This window comes from Lithobates pipiens, unplaced genomic scaffold (assembly GCF_037356315.1).
Source record: "Lithobates pipiens isolate NorthernLeopardFrog02 unplaced genomic scaffold, aLitPip1_a1.2 Scaffold_1, whole genome shotgun sequence".
Classification (NCBI taxonomy): Eukaryota; Metazoa; Chordata; class Amphibia; order Anura; family Ranidae; genus Lithobates; species Lithobates pipiens.
The window spans coordinates 131,275,112-131,291,785 of NW_027507685.1; the positions used below are offsets into that span (position 1 = coordinate 131,275,112).

Genomic DNA, 16,674 nt, shown 5'->3' on the forward strand with positions numbered 1-16,674 from the left:
TCTCTTCTCACCCCCGCTCTCTCTCTCATCCCCCCCCTCTCTCTCATCCCCCCTCTCTCTCTCTCTCTCTCCACCCCCTCTCTCTCTCTCTCTCTCTCATCCCTCTCTCTCTCTCTCTCTCTCACCCCCTCTCTCTCTCTCTCTCTCTCTCTCTCTCTCTCTCTCTCTCTCTCTCTTTCTCTCTCATCCCCCTCTCTCACCCCCCCCTCTCTCTCTCTCTCTCACCCCCCCCTCTCTCTCTCTCTCTCTCTCACCCCCCCTCTCTCTCTCTCTCTCTCACCCCCCCCTCTCTCTCTCTCTCTCACCCCCCCCTCTCTCTCTCTCTCTCACCCCCCCTCTCTCTCTCTCACCCCCCCTCTCTCTCTCTCTCTCACCCCCCCTCTCTCTCTCTCTCACCCCCCCCTCTCTCTCATTTTTCGGCAATTTGCATTTTTTAATCTGCCCAATATCAAATCGGGCAACAAAAACATAAAAAGTTAAAAACGCATCAAAAATGCCTGCACAAAAATGCAAAACACCCTGCAAAAAGCACTGCAGAAATAGATCAAAAGAAAACTGCATAGGTTTGAACCAAGCCTAAAAAAGGTTTTTACAGGACAATGCAGGTCTTATTTCAACTTTATAGGTGCATAGTTACATAGTAGGTGAGATTGAAAAAAAGTCCAGCAAGTCCAACCTATGTGTGTGATTATATGTCAGTATTACATTGTATATCCCTGTATGTTGCAGTCATTCAGGTGCTTATCTAATCGTTTTTTTAAACTATTAATGCCCCCTGCTGAGACCACCGCCTGTGGAAGGGAATTCCACATCCTTGCCGCTCTTACAGTAAAGAAGCCTCTACGTAGTTTAAGGTTAAACCTATTTTCTTCTTATTTTAATGATTTATAAATTGAAATCATATCCCCTCCCAAGCATCTCTTCTCCATTTATGCACTATGATGGTAACTTGGGTAATAGTTAATTTTAGCATTTATATGTTAAACAAAACAAAACAGACCTTTCAGTAATTCTACAAGTATGCATTCTTTTCAGACATGTTGACAACAACAAAATATATAAAATAAGGTAAATAATCGTTGCAATTATTTTATTCCTTTTTTTCTATCCAGTGGCTGTCTAACATTGATTTCATCAGTCTCCCTTCCCCTAGTAATTGGACTTTACATGGTATCTTTGTAGCAAGACTCACGGTAAGATTCTTCAGAAGGAGGCTGATCTGTTTCTGGGCACCACAGTGGTTAGCACTTCCACCTAGCAGCACTAGGGACATCAGTTTGATTCCCAGCCATGACACTAGCTGCCTGGAGTCTGCATGTTCTCCCTGTGCCTGTGTGGATTTCCTCTGGGTACACTGGTTTCCTCCTACACCCCAAAGACATGCTGGTAGGTTAGTTGGATTCTGTCTAAATTGGCCTTGGTTTGTGAATGACTGTGAGTTGGGGACTTGGGTTGTAAGCTCCTTGAGGGCTGGGACTGATGTGGCTGTACAATATGTATGTAAAACATGGCACAAATTGATGGCGCTATATAAGTACCTGTGATAAATTAACACGTTTCAGACATTTGTGAACACTGGCAGGATGTGAACAGACACCAAGATTTACATAATTCTGTTATCCCTGAGCTAGCATCTCAGTCCAGAAAATCAGTGATGACCCAGGATGATGCTTGAACAAAGATGTCTCCATAAAAGAAAAAGAAAAGTAGATGAAGGCATTGTTGGGGGGTAGTAGTAGGATTTCTTTAGGAAGTAATAAATACCTGTTCCTTTTAGCTTGAATGCTTTTAACAAGAAAAAAAACATATCTGATTGAGTGCCGGTGTCTTGTCATATAACGTCCTCCATCCGATAGTGTCCGCTGCGTACTGCGCATGCTCAGTACACAGCAACACAGATTCCGAAAATTGCCGAGGATGAACGGCGCCTGCGCCGTCAGTCCAGGTTCTATCCCCACAATCCAAGTGGACATAGAGTAGGAATAAAAAAGAGCCGAGCGCAGGGAGGCTGAGCCCGAAGCGTGGCGAGCGAACCTCGCCCACGAGGGGCCCTCTAATATTCACAACCTTATGTCCGCTTGCATGGTGGGGCTATCCACCTCCACTCACGGCGCAGGCGCCGTTCAGCTTCGGAGATTTTCCGAAGCTTCGTCTGCTCCATACTGCGCATGCGCAGTACGGGCGGGACACTATTTGATGGCCGGACATTATACGGCAGAACACCGGTTCACACTAGTGCGATGCCAGACATCGCATGTAATTCGCAGCGCACTGCTGTTCACATTACATGCAATGTCAGCCATACAGATAGTATGGCTGATATCGCACCGCTTTCGGTCCAAACACGCACAGGACCCTTTTTTCTGTTTGGACCAAAATCGGATCGCGTGTGTGTTCACACATATGCAATCCAATTCATGTCCAAACTGTCAGTTCGCAGTGTGATATGCGAGCTGAAATGGAGGTGTCGTTAACATATTATGACACTTCTCAGCAGTTCGCATATGGCAGTGTGAACTGCTGTGCGTGTCGAGTGCGATGCGGGAACCCGCAGTTGATTTGCAGGGTTCTCGCATCGCACTAGTGTGAACCGGCACTCAAGGACCACTTTAATCTATGCTTACTTTTAAAATATAAAACCCCTTCTTTGGGACTGTACTGATATTTTTCTTTTAAAACCAATTTAGTTTGAGATGAGATGAGGGCACTACAGCTCAACTTTGGAATCCATTGAATTCAATGTGTACTAATGATTATCTCATGTGGTCATTCCTGTGAGTTTAAGAGGGCCAAAAATTCTCAACATAATAGGTTTTAGAAGTAAGAATCCACTCTGGCATTCACTGCCTCTTCTGGAACTGGGATTTTATCCCTCCTCGCATTCTGCATCTTTGTTTTCAAATTCCGTCCATAGCCCAACACCATCAGGTCTGCTGCTTTCAGATGAAATTGAAGCTGAGGCTGGGAATTTGGCAGAGGCCATTGCGTGGAAGAGGCAGGAGCAGGAAGACGAGCCAGAATCCCAAGTCTTTCTCTCCCGTTTGTTTTTTTTTTTCTTTCTGTCTCATTTTCTTTTTGTTTAAATAATTGAACGATTTGCCAATATTAATTTGGCTGCTGATTTTTGAAATTTGTTTGCATGGCGCCTGTGAGATAATCTGGTTGGCTTCACAAGCTTTAAATATCGGATAGGACATACAAGAACTTATTTGGGCCTCAGAAAAAGCTTTCATTGTGTTATTTTTGATATGATATGCTAGTTTTGCTGTTCTATGTATTGTTCCTGGGGCTAAAGGTCAGAGCTGGGTGTATAATGAGGTAAAGTTGGTTCAAGTAAACAACATACTTGGGGGGCTATTTCTGTTGAAATGAGTATTGTAGGTATAACAGCCAAGGTAACTTTCAGAAACCCAAAAGTAATGGGCTGTAAAAAAAAAAAAAAAAAAAAAAAACACCATCAAGGACAACTGACAACTTACAACTCTGGCTCGATTCACATCTGCGTGTTCATAGAATTTGTGAAAATTGCACATCATGCTTGTGGTGCTGACAGTTGTTAATGGCAGTCCAAACGTGGGAAGTAAATACACGTTTTGACCTGTAATAAAATTGCATGCAAACAAACGTGGAACAAATGTACCATGAGCTACTTTGACACGTGTAGGGCAGCCAGTTGAAATGAATGTACTGCCCTCTGTGTGTCACACCAAAAACGTGCACTTCCACTACGCTGGCTTAGATGTGAATTGGGGATCTACTAATAACATCACTCAAATTGTTGTAATTCTTGAAAATAAAAAATGTTGTGGATTTAAAAAAATTTGATTTCTATGCCTCTGATAGTCATACAGATGTGGAAGAGTTGTAGCTTCGCTGTTGATAGAGGAAGCAGGTACAGTGTACCTCCCTAATGGTTGAAAAGTAAGTGGTTCACTTTATAGGATGAAATTTAGGCAGGTCGTCATTATCTCTCTTGTGTTCGTAGAAAAAAGAATGAGGTGCTACCACAGTCAAGTAAACAACAAAAATTACAAAAAGAATAAAAAAAAATTATAAATAATGTCCATAAAAATGCATCGTAGTCTTCACACCATGTGAAACAAATATTTTATTATTAATATTATACAGGACTTGTATAGCACTCAGTTTGCGCAGCGCTTATCTTCTGTGTTATGATTAATAATCTTTAAATAGTGCTGCAACATTCACCACCACCACAGAATAAGCAGCCCTGACGGTGGCGCATTAAAGCGAGAGCTCATGTGTTCAAATCCCCAACACTTGTGGTGATGGTGAATGGTGCAGCACTATTTGAAGATTATTAAAGTGGTTGTAAAGGCTCATGGTTTTTACCTTCATGCTTTAAAGAACCTTCTCTGTGAAGCAGCCCTGCAAATACTTTCTTGAGCCCCATCATGATCCAGCGATGTGCAAGACAGCTTCTGCTTTCCGGGGACTCTCCTGGCTGAGCTGCTGTCAATCATAGCCAATGAGGAGAAAATGGGAGGGGCCAGGGTTGATCTGCAGTTCTGTGTGTGATTGGACACACAGAGTAGTTTCTTGGGAGACCCCATTGCAAGTTGCTTGCTCTGGGGGCACTTGGCAGGAGGGAGGGGTCAGGAGCACTGGCAGAAGACCCAGAGAAGAGGAGGATCGGGTCTGCTCTGTGCAAAACCATTGCACAGAGCAGGTAAATCTAAAAAGTTATAAAAAAAAAGCCTTTATCCCTGTAATCAAAACACAGAATATTTGGTTTACATTGTGGGGACTACTAAGCATGCTTCTGGACATTATTTATAATTTTTCTTTTATACTTTCTTGCTTACTTGACTGTGCTAGCGTCTCATTCTTTTTTTTTACTACTAACACTTATTCAAGGGGGAATTATTCTCTATTAGGGGGCAGCTTCACATATTTTACTGAAGGGAAGGCGCCTTTGTGTGTACGATTACCTCTGTTGTGTTTTCCCCCTGCCCTGATATGCTTTTGAGATGCCTGACAAATACCCACTTCCTCTGGGTATGGAAATCGTGACCAATATGAATGGACCCTTAAGGTTGTGAGTCAATTTTATTTTTTCGTTTTGGCATGCCTCCCATTAGATCTTAAACGAAAGTCAACACAAGCAGCAAATGACTGTGTGTCTAGTTTAGAAGATTCATACCTAATTTAGGAGATTAGTTAACTCGCATATCAGTGGCCTTCATGACTTTAATAGTGTAAAGGGTAATTTCACTTTGTGGGAAAAAAATAGCAAATAAAAAAGAATATAATAGAATTATTTACAGTTGTTGTTGTTTAGTCATGTCGGGCTCATCGACCATAGCGTGCCAGGCTTTTCTGTCCTCCACTGCCTCCCGGAGCTTACTTAGTATCATTGAAATAATAAACAAGAAGTTATCTATCCATCTGGTTTTCTGTCATCCTCGTCTCCTTTTTACTTCTATGTATCCCTGCATCAGAATCTTTTCCAGTAAGTCCTCTCTTTGCATTGGGTGTCCAAAATATTTGCGTTTCAGCTTCAGGATCTGTCCTTCCAGTGAATATTCAGGGTTGATTTCCTTCAGGATTGACTGGTTTGATCTTCTTGCCGTCCAAGGGACTTTCAAGAGTCTTTTCCAACACCATAGTTCAAAAACATCACTTGTTCGGCATCCAGCCATCCTTATGATCCAACTTTCACAGCCATAGGTTACTACTGGAATACCATAGCTTTGACTACATGGCACTTTGTCGGTAGGGGGATGTTTCTGCTTTTTATAATGTTGTCTAGGTTTGCCATTTCTTTCCTCCCAAGAAGCAAGCGTCTCTTAAATTCATGGCTACAGTCCCCATCTGCCGTGATCTTGGAGCCTAGGAAGAGAAAATCTGTCACTGTTTACATTTCTTTTGCTCTTCTATTTGCCAAGGCGTGATGGGACCGGTTTGCCATGATCTTCATTTTCTAAATGTTCAATTTCAGGCCAGCTTTTGCGCTCTCCTTTTTCACTTTGATTAAGAGACTCTCTAGTTCTTCTTCGCTTTCTGCCATTAGTGTGGTATCCTCTGCATATCTCAGGTTGTTATTTCTCCCTGCGGTCTTCATTCCTGCTTGTGATTCGTCGATCCTGGCATTTCGCCTTATGTACTCTGCATATAAGTTAAATAAGTAGGGTGACAACATACATCCTTGCTCTTTTCAATTTTGAACCAGTCAGTTGTTCCATGTCCTGTTCTAACTTGCTTCACGACCTGCATACAGACTTTTCAGAAGACAGGTGAGGTGGTCTGGTATTCACATTTCTTTCAGTATTTGCCACATCTTGTTGTGATTCACACAATCGTAGGCTTTACTGTAGTCAATAAAACATAAATAGACCTTCTTATGGAACTCTCTTGCTTTCTCCTTGATCCAGCGAAATATTGTCAATTTGATCTCTAGTTCTAGTTGGTAGCTCTCGATTCACATACTGCTGAAGCCTAGCTTGTACAATTTTCAGCATAACCTTGCTAGCGGGTGAGATGAGTGCAATCGTATTGTAGTTTGAACATTCTTTGGCGCTGCCTTTCTTTGGTATCGGAATGTAAAGGGACGTCTTCCAGTCCTGTGGCCATTGTTGAGTTTTTTCCAAATTTGTTGGCATATTGAGTGAAGCACTTTAACAGCATCATCTTTTAGGATTTTAAATGGCATACCATTACTTCTGCTAGCTTTGTTATTAGCAATGCTTTCTAATGCCGCGTACACACGACCGGACTTTTCGAGGGACTAGGTCCGACAGACTTTCGACAGTTCTGACGGAGTTCTGACGGACTTTCCGAATGAACGGACTTGGCCACACACAATCACACCACAGTCCGACGGATTCTAACGTGATGACGTACGACTGGACTAGAATAAGGAAGTTCATAGACAGTAGCCAATAGCTGCCCTCGAGTCGGTTTTTGTCCGTCGGACTAGCATACACACGAGCGGATTTCTCGGTAGGAACTGGGTCCGGCGGAGTTCTGGCGGAAAAATTTTAAACATGTTCCATTTCTAAAGTCTGTCAGACTTTTGCAAATCAAAAGTCCGCTGCAGCCCACACACGATCGAATGGTCTGCCGGAATCATTCCGTCTGACTTTTGATGTTGAAAAGTCCGGTCGTGTGTACGCGGCATAAGGCCCACTTGACTTCACTCTCCAGGATATGCGGTTCAAGGTCAATGATTGCATCATCGTGGTTATATGGGACGTTCAGATCATTCTTTTATAGTTCTTGTGTGTATTCTTGCACCATCTCTTTTTTTTTTTTTTTATTATTTATTTATTTATTTATTTTATTATCTCTTCTGCTTCTGTCAGGTCCTTGCCGTTTTTGTCTATCCTGCCAATCTTTGCACAAAACTTCCCCTTGATATCTTCAATTTTCTCTTCAAAGTTCTCTAGTTTTTCCCATTCTTTTTCCCTCTAATTCTTTGCATTGATTATTGAAGAAGGTCTTTGTCTCTTCTTGCTATCCTTTGGAAGTCTGCATTCAGTTGGGTATAGTTTTCCCTTTCTCCATTGCCTTTTGCATTCCTCTTATGTTCAGCTATGTGTATGGCCTCATCAGATAGCCACTTTGCTTTCTTGCATTTCTTCTTCTTTGTGATAGTTTAAGTTGCTGTGTTACACACTTCCTTTCATAGTTCCTCAGGCACTCTGTCTATCAGATCATATCCTTTAAAGCTGTCTGTCACCTCCACTGAGAATTCACAAGGGATCCCATTTAGATCATATCTGATCTGGTGTTTCACAGTTTCTTCAATTTAAGTCAAAATTTTGCCACAAGAAGCTCCTGGTCTGAGCTGCAGTTAGCTCCAGGTCTTCTTTTATTTTTGACTGACTGTATAGAGCTTCTCCATCTTTGGCTGCAGAGAATATAATCAATCTGATTTTGTGTATTGACCATCCTGTGATGTCCATGTATGGAGTTGCCTCTTTGGTTGTTGGGAAAGCGTGTTTGTTATTACCAAACTCTATTAGCCTTTGTCCTGCTTCATTTTGTACGCCAAGGCCGTATTTACCTGTTTTTATGGATATGCTTTAACTTCCTACTTTAGCATTCTAAGCGCCCATTATAAGAAGGACATCTTTTTTGGAGTTCGTTCTAAAAGGTGTTTATAGATTTTCATAAAAGCGGCTAACGTCAGTTTCTTCAGCATCAGAGGTTGGTGCATAAACTTGGATTATTGTGATGTTGAGCAATTTGTCTTGGATATGGATATATTTTATGTCGCATGGTATTTGTGCAGTGGTGTTTTGAATGCAACTTTTTGGGAAAAGGGACACTTTCATGAATTAAAAAAAACAAAACGGTATAGTTATCCCAATTTTTTTTTTGTATAATGTGAAAGATGATGTTATACAGAGTAAATAGATACCAAACATGTCACGCTTTATAATTGCGCGCACTCGTGGAATGGCAACAAACTTTGGTACCTAAAAATCTCCATAGGTGATGCTTTCATTTTTTTTTACGGTTACCATATTAGAGTTACAGAGGAGGTCTAATGCTAGAATTATTGCTCTCACTCTGACGATCGTGGCGATACCTCACATGTGAGATTTGAACACCGTATACATATGCGGGCGCGATTTCCATATGCTTTTTCTTTGCTGCACGAGCATGCGGTTACGGGGGGGTGCTTTTGAAATGTTTTTTTTTCTTATTTATTTTTATATTATTCAATTATGTTTAAAAAAAAATAAAAATGATCACTTTTATTGCTGTCACAGGGAATGTAAACCTTAAATTCCTCCTTTGCACTTCAAAGTATTCAGATCACCGAAAACGGTGTATCTGAATGAATACTGTATATTTTTTAAAATCCAGCGCCATTGGCAGCAGAGTAAACAGGTATTGACGTCGCTTCTGTGTTTACATCCAGGAGACTGGAACAAAGCTGTTTCTGGCTTCATTCCAGTCCGTCACTAGCCGCCGAAAGCGACAGATGTTCGATCGGGCCTTCTGGAGGAACGGGAAGAGCGGCGGGGGCATCGGGAGGGGGGACGTGAGTGGGTCAAAACCCGACTATAAGGTGACACGTATTGCACATTATATAGAAAAAAGGTGATAAATCTGAAAAGGCATATAAACATGGACAACCTGAATGTCACATAAAATCGCATGAACTAAAAATGTAACCTGCAAGGGTTAGAATGACACATGAAATTATAACAAAAGACAATGAATGAATGTGATCAAACCGTATTCAATTATCTTGTAACACTAGATCAGGTAATATATTAATATGTAGTTCAATTGAACTGTGGGATCCGTGTACTGGATGATCAAATGATGTTATGATATACACCGATATATAAAATCCCTAATGCATGGAATTTAAATAAAATGGAGAATATCAAAAAAAGTCTCCAGGTCCGTACTGGTATGGTGAAATCTACAGTTCATGCACGTAAAGGCTAACTGGTAGGTATATGTTTTCTTATATTTCAATGCATACTGCGATCAAACTGGAACTTCAAATAATACAATCGACATCCAAGAAAATGGATGTTGTGGTACTCTTACCGAATTTAGTGGACTCGCAGGTCGTTGGTGGTGATTCAAATGAGCTTGTGCTGGAACAACCGGAGTATGAAGGCTGTGATGAAAGGACTTATCCAGAGATGGTCAGGGTCAGGTTATAAATTTACAGACCCTTACTCACCACCAGAGTACATTGAACATGGAAAAATTTCCCATTCATTTGAACGATCAACGTGGTTTCAAACACTGATCATCATTTTTTTTTTTTAACAAAAGCTGATCATCATTTTTAATCCTCTCCGTGTTGGTGGTGATGTTATAAAATGGGGAAAAAAAAAAAAATTGAATGCCTCCACATAATTCAAATATAGTAGGAAAAATGTATTTATAAAAAAAAAAAAAAAAAAAAAAAACAGCAACAAGGGCGTTATAATAAAAACTGGTTCATAACAGATAAAAAGTGCAATAAAATCGTGGCTCGGCGAGCATAGGGTTGTATGTATGCTTAAGTATGTCACAGTACATGTTGGCATTCATGGTTCCCTCAATGAACTGTAGCTCCCCAGTGCCGGCAGCACTCGTGCAGCCCTAGACCATGACATTCACACAACCTTGCTTGATTGTAGGCAAGACACACTTATCTTTGTACTCCTAATATGGTTGTCGCCACACACGCTTGACACCATCTGAACCAAATAAGTTGATCTTGGTCTGTCCTTAGTCTGCTTGTCTTCGGCAAACTATTTGCGGGATTTCTTGTGCATCATCTTTAGAAGAAGCTTCCTTCTGGAACAACAGCAATGCAGACCAATTTGATGCAGTGTGCGGAGTATGGTCAGACCACTGACAGCCTGAACCCCCCCCTTCAACCTTCAACCTCTGCAGCAATGCTGGCAGCACTCATACGTCTATTTCCCAAAGACAACCACTAGATATGATACTGAGAACATGCACTTTTTTTGGTCGACCACGCTGAGGCCTATTTGAGAAGAACCTGCCCTGTTTAAACCGCTATAAGGCCTTGGCCACCATGCTGCAGCTCAGTTTCAGGGTCTTGGCAATCTTATTATAGCCTAGGCCATCTGTATGTTCAACAATTCTTTTTTTCAGATCCTCAGAGAGTTCTTTGCCATGAGGTGCTATGTTCAACTTCCAGTGACCTGTATGAGAGAGTGAGAGCGATAACAGCAAATTTAACACGCCTGCTCCCCATTCACACCTGAGAGCTTGTAACACTAATGAGTCGCATGACATTGGGGAGGGAAAATGGCTCATTGGGCTCAATTTGGACATTTTCACTTGGGGGTGTACTCACTTTTGTAGCCAACGGTTTAGACATTAATGGCTGTGTGTTGAGTTATTTTGAGGGGGCACCAAATTTACACTGTTATACAAGCTGTACACTCACTACTTTACATTGTAGCAAAGTGTCATTTCTTCAGTGTTGTCACATGAAAAGATATAAAAAAATATTTACAAAAATGTGAGGGGTGTACTCACTTTTGTGAGATCCTGTAATGGCCAGTTCACACCATAGAAGCACAGTCCGGATGCGCTCCAGATACTTTTTTGAATGCACGTTTTTGATGCATTCCAGTGAGTTTTTGGTGTGTTTTTGATGCAGTCCAGTGCATCTATCCCCCCTTTTTTTTTTTTTCCCTTAACCTTAAATAAAAACATGGGTGTTCCAGTGTGTTTTTGGTGCGTTTAGGTGCGTTCGCGTGAGTTTTTGATGCTTTTTAAGAGTGTTCCAGTACAGTCTAGTGCAGGAATATTTTTTTTTTTTTTTTTCTGGAACTGCAAGCACTGTTGTGAACTATGCCATTAAAAACCATATAACCTACTTTCTATGCGTTTTTGATACAAAAAAAATGCACTGGACTGCATGTGGTGTGAACTGGCCCTTAGTGTTCACAAAAGCTGTGCCATTTGTACAAGCTGGGACATAGTGTTTAAGGTGTTTTTCTTCCAAGGACAGCCTTTTTCATCGGAAATCACTAATTGCCTACATTCTACATTTCTCTCAGTAGATGTGTCCTTAAAAGAGTGCCAAACATAATGGCCATGTGCTGGAGGCTGGACTTTGTAGGGTTTTATCGCGTATCTGCGGAAGTGCGGCCATCCCAGCAAAAACACACACACATGCTGAGTATTTACCCGAGCACATAATGGAAGTAAACATCGTTACTATTTGTAAGCAGACGCACAGGCTATACAATCTGTAAAGCCTCAGCCACTTCCTCCCCTGGAAGTCTTAGAACTTCTGGGGTGTTGACATAGTTCATCAGCTGAAGGTTACTTACTGATTACTTAGTCTTCAAATATTTCTTATGGCACTTTATCTCAAGGGTCAGCTGAATTTGTGAACCGCTATTGCTTTTTAGGAAGCTTGTATTGCTTAAGAGTTGGCCATGCACATTTTTTTTATTTTTTTGCTTGTTCAGCCTGCAAAAAAATAACTAATGCATTCCTCCATCCACTCTATAATGTGTGGATGGATTATTCTCCTGCTCTGGCTGTTGGATTTTAATAGACAACCCTGCCAGTTGTCAAAATACCTTTATGCCCCATACACACTATCAGATTTTCTGCTGATTTTTTTTCCTTCAGATTTACCAAAACCATGTAGTAGAAGGGCCGGCCTGATTGCATACACATTGAAACTCCTAAGGTTTGACCTCATATTATATGGTTTTGCTAAATCTGAAGGAAAAACCTGATAGTGTGTATGGGGCTTTAGCCTGACAATTTTCTGCCCGACTCCTTCGATTTTTTTTAAATTTGAAGGCTGACTAGTGGGAGGTCGCAAATAGGATCACCCACTGAGCAAATTTAGCTTAACCGCTTGCCAACCAGCCACCGTCGTCATACTGCGGCAAGGTGGCACGATCCTGCGAATCACCATAGCTGTATGTCGGCTTGGGAGCTCGCTTTTGTGGGTGTGTGCTCCCATTGCCCAGCGGGGGAGCCAATCAGTGGGTCCGGTGGACTCTATGTCCTCTGGTCACCCACGATTGTTCCCTGCAGTGACAGAACGGGATCTGCCTGTGTAAACCAAGCAGATATTCCTCCTGACAGGGGAGATCACACAAATCCTGTCTTTCTGCTACGCAGGAAGATGAATCTGTGTGTTTCCCCAGTCACACAGTCCCTCATACGGTTAGAAAACGCCTACAGGGAACACGTTTAACCCGTTGAGCGCCCCCTGTTAACCTCTTCCCTGCCAGTGTCAGCATCTTTTTAGCACTGATTACTGTAATGTTATTGGTTCCCAAAAAAGTGTCAAAAATGTCAGGTGTCCGATCTGTCCATCACATTGCCGCAATCCTGCTAAAAATCACTGATCGCCGGCACAAAAAGAAGAAATGATAATAAAATACCATAAATCTATCTCCTGTTTTGTAGACGCCATAACTTCTGCACAAAGCAATCACTATACACTTGTTAATTTTCTTTTATTGCAAAAAATATGTAGCAGACTAAAAATGGGCCTAAACTGTTGAATACTTTTTTTTTTTGGAAATGTTTTATGCCAGAAAGTAAAAAAAAAAAATTATATATATATATATATATATATATATATATATATATATATATATATATATATATATATATATATTTTGGGTCCAGCGTTGCACGACCACACAATTGAGAGTTAAAACATCAAAAGCGGCATGCTACATCTAAATGATCTTAAAAATGTTCCCTCTCCCTCCTCCTACCTAACCTGCATACCCTGTATAAAAACAGATCTGTGTGCGTCCCCTTTTTAATCTGGTGGGTTCAAATGATTCAGCCGCTCCGGTGCCTCTGTGTACAGGAGTGCTTAACGGCTGTGAATTCCTGGAGCCATATCATCACCCATAGGCTCCCATGGCCCAGCTGTTGTCGACACTCCTGCCTTGCCTCTGCAGCAGTCACTCACTGCAAAGGGGAGCTTGAACTGCAGGATCACCAGACCGGAGCGGACTAAATAAGGTAAGTAGACAAATTTTTTACACAGGTTGGGCAGTATGGGTATTAATGAGGTGACCTAATTTTTAGGAAAAGTAAATATTAGCCTTATCTTCCACTTAATATATTGTAGAGCCACCCATCAATGCTTTGCATTTGTGTCAGTTTTTTCTAAACTTACAGTGTACCCAAATGACTTTTTAGTTATAAATTTAAATTCAAATGAAGTCAGATCCAGCTGTTAGATTCTGATTAGTGAGACTGCATCCTCCTCCCAACGAATCTGTATTGTGCAACTTCCCTCTCACACTCCAGTAGGTGTGGGTGGGGCAGCAGTGGGCTCCTAGAGAGGACAGTGCTTAAAATGGTGAACACGTTTGCCCTTATCTAATCTAATTGACATTTTGAGTGAATAGGAAAGGATTTCTGCCAGCCATGTAGACTGTGCCAGGCAAGACACATTCAGGAGCACACGGGAGTAGGGGTAGACGTCGATTAGCTTCAGATTCAGAATATTATCCTTTAAAGATAGAGAATTATATTAAAGAATCCTTTGGCATTAGTAAGCCCTAAACCCAGCCAGCGATGGTCATGGATGCAGGGAAGCAGAAACTTGGATTAAACCTCCGGCTGAAATGCTTTAGTGTTCTGTAAATAATGTTAATTTTGTGGTTTTCCGTTCCTGTAGAAACAAAAAAGTAATTTTAAAATGGATCTGATTTTCTGCCTGAGGCCATTATAGAAATACACACGCCGTACTATGTAAAATTTACATAATGGGGTTGGGGGGGCATTTATAAATGTTTTCACACACTTTTCACCCAGGAATCTCACTTTTTTTTTTTTTTTGCCCCTTGATTTCAACTTGAAAACTTATCTGTACGACATGACAGCTGAAATCAGGCTTGCAGTGGCAGCTCTGTAAGCTTGTTGGGCCGAAAGAAGTACTTTAGTGGGAGGCCATTCTGAGTAGGGGACACCAGCATCATTGCACAGAGTATAAACCTCTTTTTATCCACCATTTTTTGTGATGCTGCACTCCATTACTTTAATTTTGTAGTAATGCAACACTGTACCCAAATAAAATGTTGTCTTTTTTTCTCACATATAGAACTTTCTTTTGGTGATATTTGCTCACCTCTGCGGTTTTTATTTTTTGCACTATAAACAAAAATCCATCAATTTTGAAAAAAAAAAAAAACTTTCTGCTATAAAACATCCAATAAAGATTTTAGAAAAAAATGTCTTCATAATGTTAGAAGTAACAAAAAAAGTTCAGAACTTCACAATAATAATGTCCATGTGTTTTGGGTAGAATCCTAAGTGCAAACAACCCTATTAGCAGAAAGTCCTCAAAAGGCTTCAAAGACCAATTGTGACAGTGTAGTGTGCCAGAACACTCACCAGAAAACAAATGAGAACCAGCATATAATCATAACTTCGAGGGTCCAGAGTGATACACAGTGCTCCTTATCTGTGTTATAGCTGCGCCAATTTTATGCACTCACCAGATAACAAGCAATTATGAGCCTTGTATCAATGTCTTGGAGCTTGGTGACATCCTATCTAGGTTTGTGGACAGCAAGGTAAACCTCACAGGAGACCGGCACTGTACAAAATAAAGCTCACACTTGGGAGCCCAAGTAATGAAAAGATGGCTGCCGCTCCCAGGACAAGGACACTTCGGCAATGGCGGCAGCGTGTTGGCCCCCTTCCGACGCGTTTTCACGAGATCTGCCTATCCATCAATCAAATTTAGGCCAATACGTATTCTGCAACATGTCTTTGGTAAAAATAAAATAAAAAAATCCCAATGACAGAATGGAGCTCTGCCTCATTTACATAGGCAGAGCTCTGTCCTGTGTGTCTTCCCGACGATCGGCTGAAAGTTTAGAATCACGTGTGTATATACATGTGATTCTGAGCAGTGCAGCCCCCCTGTAGCAGTAAATGTGCTATGGGGTGGGTGGCAAGCGATTCTTTTAATCAAAGTTAGCCTTTAATATTCTTAATAACTTCCAGTCTAAACTATACTCCAGGAATTATATTTTTACATGCTTTTTTTGTCCAGCTTGGCTCAATGCAAGTGTCAATATCAGATATCCAGGGGGTGCTGTAAATCACTTTAGTATTTTCCAACATGTACAGTGAGAGCTGTGATCTTCCAGGTCTTGCTTTCCTTCTGCACACTTACAGAGGAGGGTCACTTGTTGGTACCTTCACCAGTCATGACAGACTGTGGTAAGTGTTGAATTTCATTTGGAAATCAAGGTCCCAGAGTGTGGAGGAAGAGTGTAGAGGCACAGAATCCAAGTTATAAGTCCAGTGTAAAGTTTCCACAGTCAATGATGATTTGGGGAGCCTTGCCATCTGCTGGTGTTAGTCCACTGTGTTTTATCAAGTCCAAAGTCAGTGCAGCCCTCTACCAGGAAATTCTAGAGCACTTCATGCTTCCCTCTGCTGACCAACTTTATGGAGATGCTGACTTCATTTTCCAGCAGGACTTGGCACCTGCCCACACTGCCAAAAGTACCAATACCTGGTTTATTGATCATGGTATCACTTTGCTTGATTGGCCAGCAAACTCGCCTGACCCACAGTGCCTTGCAAAAGTATTCACTCCCCTTGGCGTTTTACCTATTTTGTTACATTACAGCCTTTAGTTAATTTTTTTTTTTTTTAAATCTGAATTATTTGTGATGGATCAAAACACAATAGTCTTGGTGAAGTAAAATTAGAAAAAAATATACATAGAACTATTTTTCAGAAATAAAAAACTGATAATTGGCACGTGCATATGTATTCAACCCCTTTGTTATGAAGCCCATAAAAACCTCTGGTGCAACCAATTACCTTCAAAAGTCACTTAATTAGTGAAATGATGTCCACCTGTGTGCAATCTAAATGTCACATGATCTGTCATTACATATACACACCTTTTTGAAAGGCCCCAGAGGCTGCAACACCTAAGCAAGAGGCACCACTAACCAAACACTGCCATGAAGACCAAGGAACTCTCCAAACAAGTAAGGGACAATGTTGTTGAGAAGTACAAGTCAGGGTTAGGCTATAAAAAAAATCCAAATATTTGATGATCCCTAGGAGCACCATCAAATCTATCATAACCCACATGGAAAGAATATGGCACAACAACAAACCTGCCAAGAGACGGCCGCACACCAAAACTCATGGACTCAGGAGGGCATTAATCAGAGAGGCAGCACA

The 16,674-nt window shown here is 41.2% G+C and overlaps 1 protein-coding gene across 4 annotated transcripts in view; it reads left to right on the forward strand.

The window, feature by feature from the left end:
* Nucleotides 1-16,674, forward strand: part of EXD3 (exonuclease 3'-5' domain containing 3) — a 517,417-nt gene that overhangs the window by 76,943 nt on the left and 423,800 nt on the right. The window contains exon 3 of one of the 4 annotated variants that reach the window (XM_077476832.1): nt 1,113-1,193. The exons of the other annotated variants lie outside the window; for them this stretch is intronic. The gene's annotated coding sequence lies outside the window, so the exon portion shown is untranslated. The remainder of the gene's footprint in view (nt 1-1,112; nt 1,194-16,674) is intronic. 4 annotated transcript variants of the gene reach the window in all.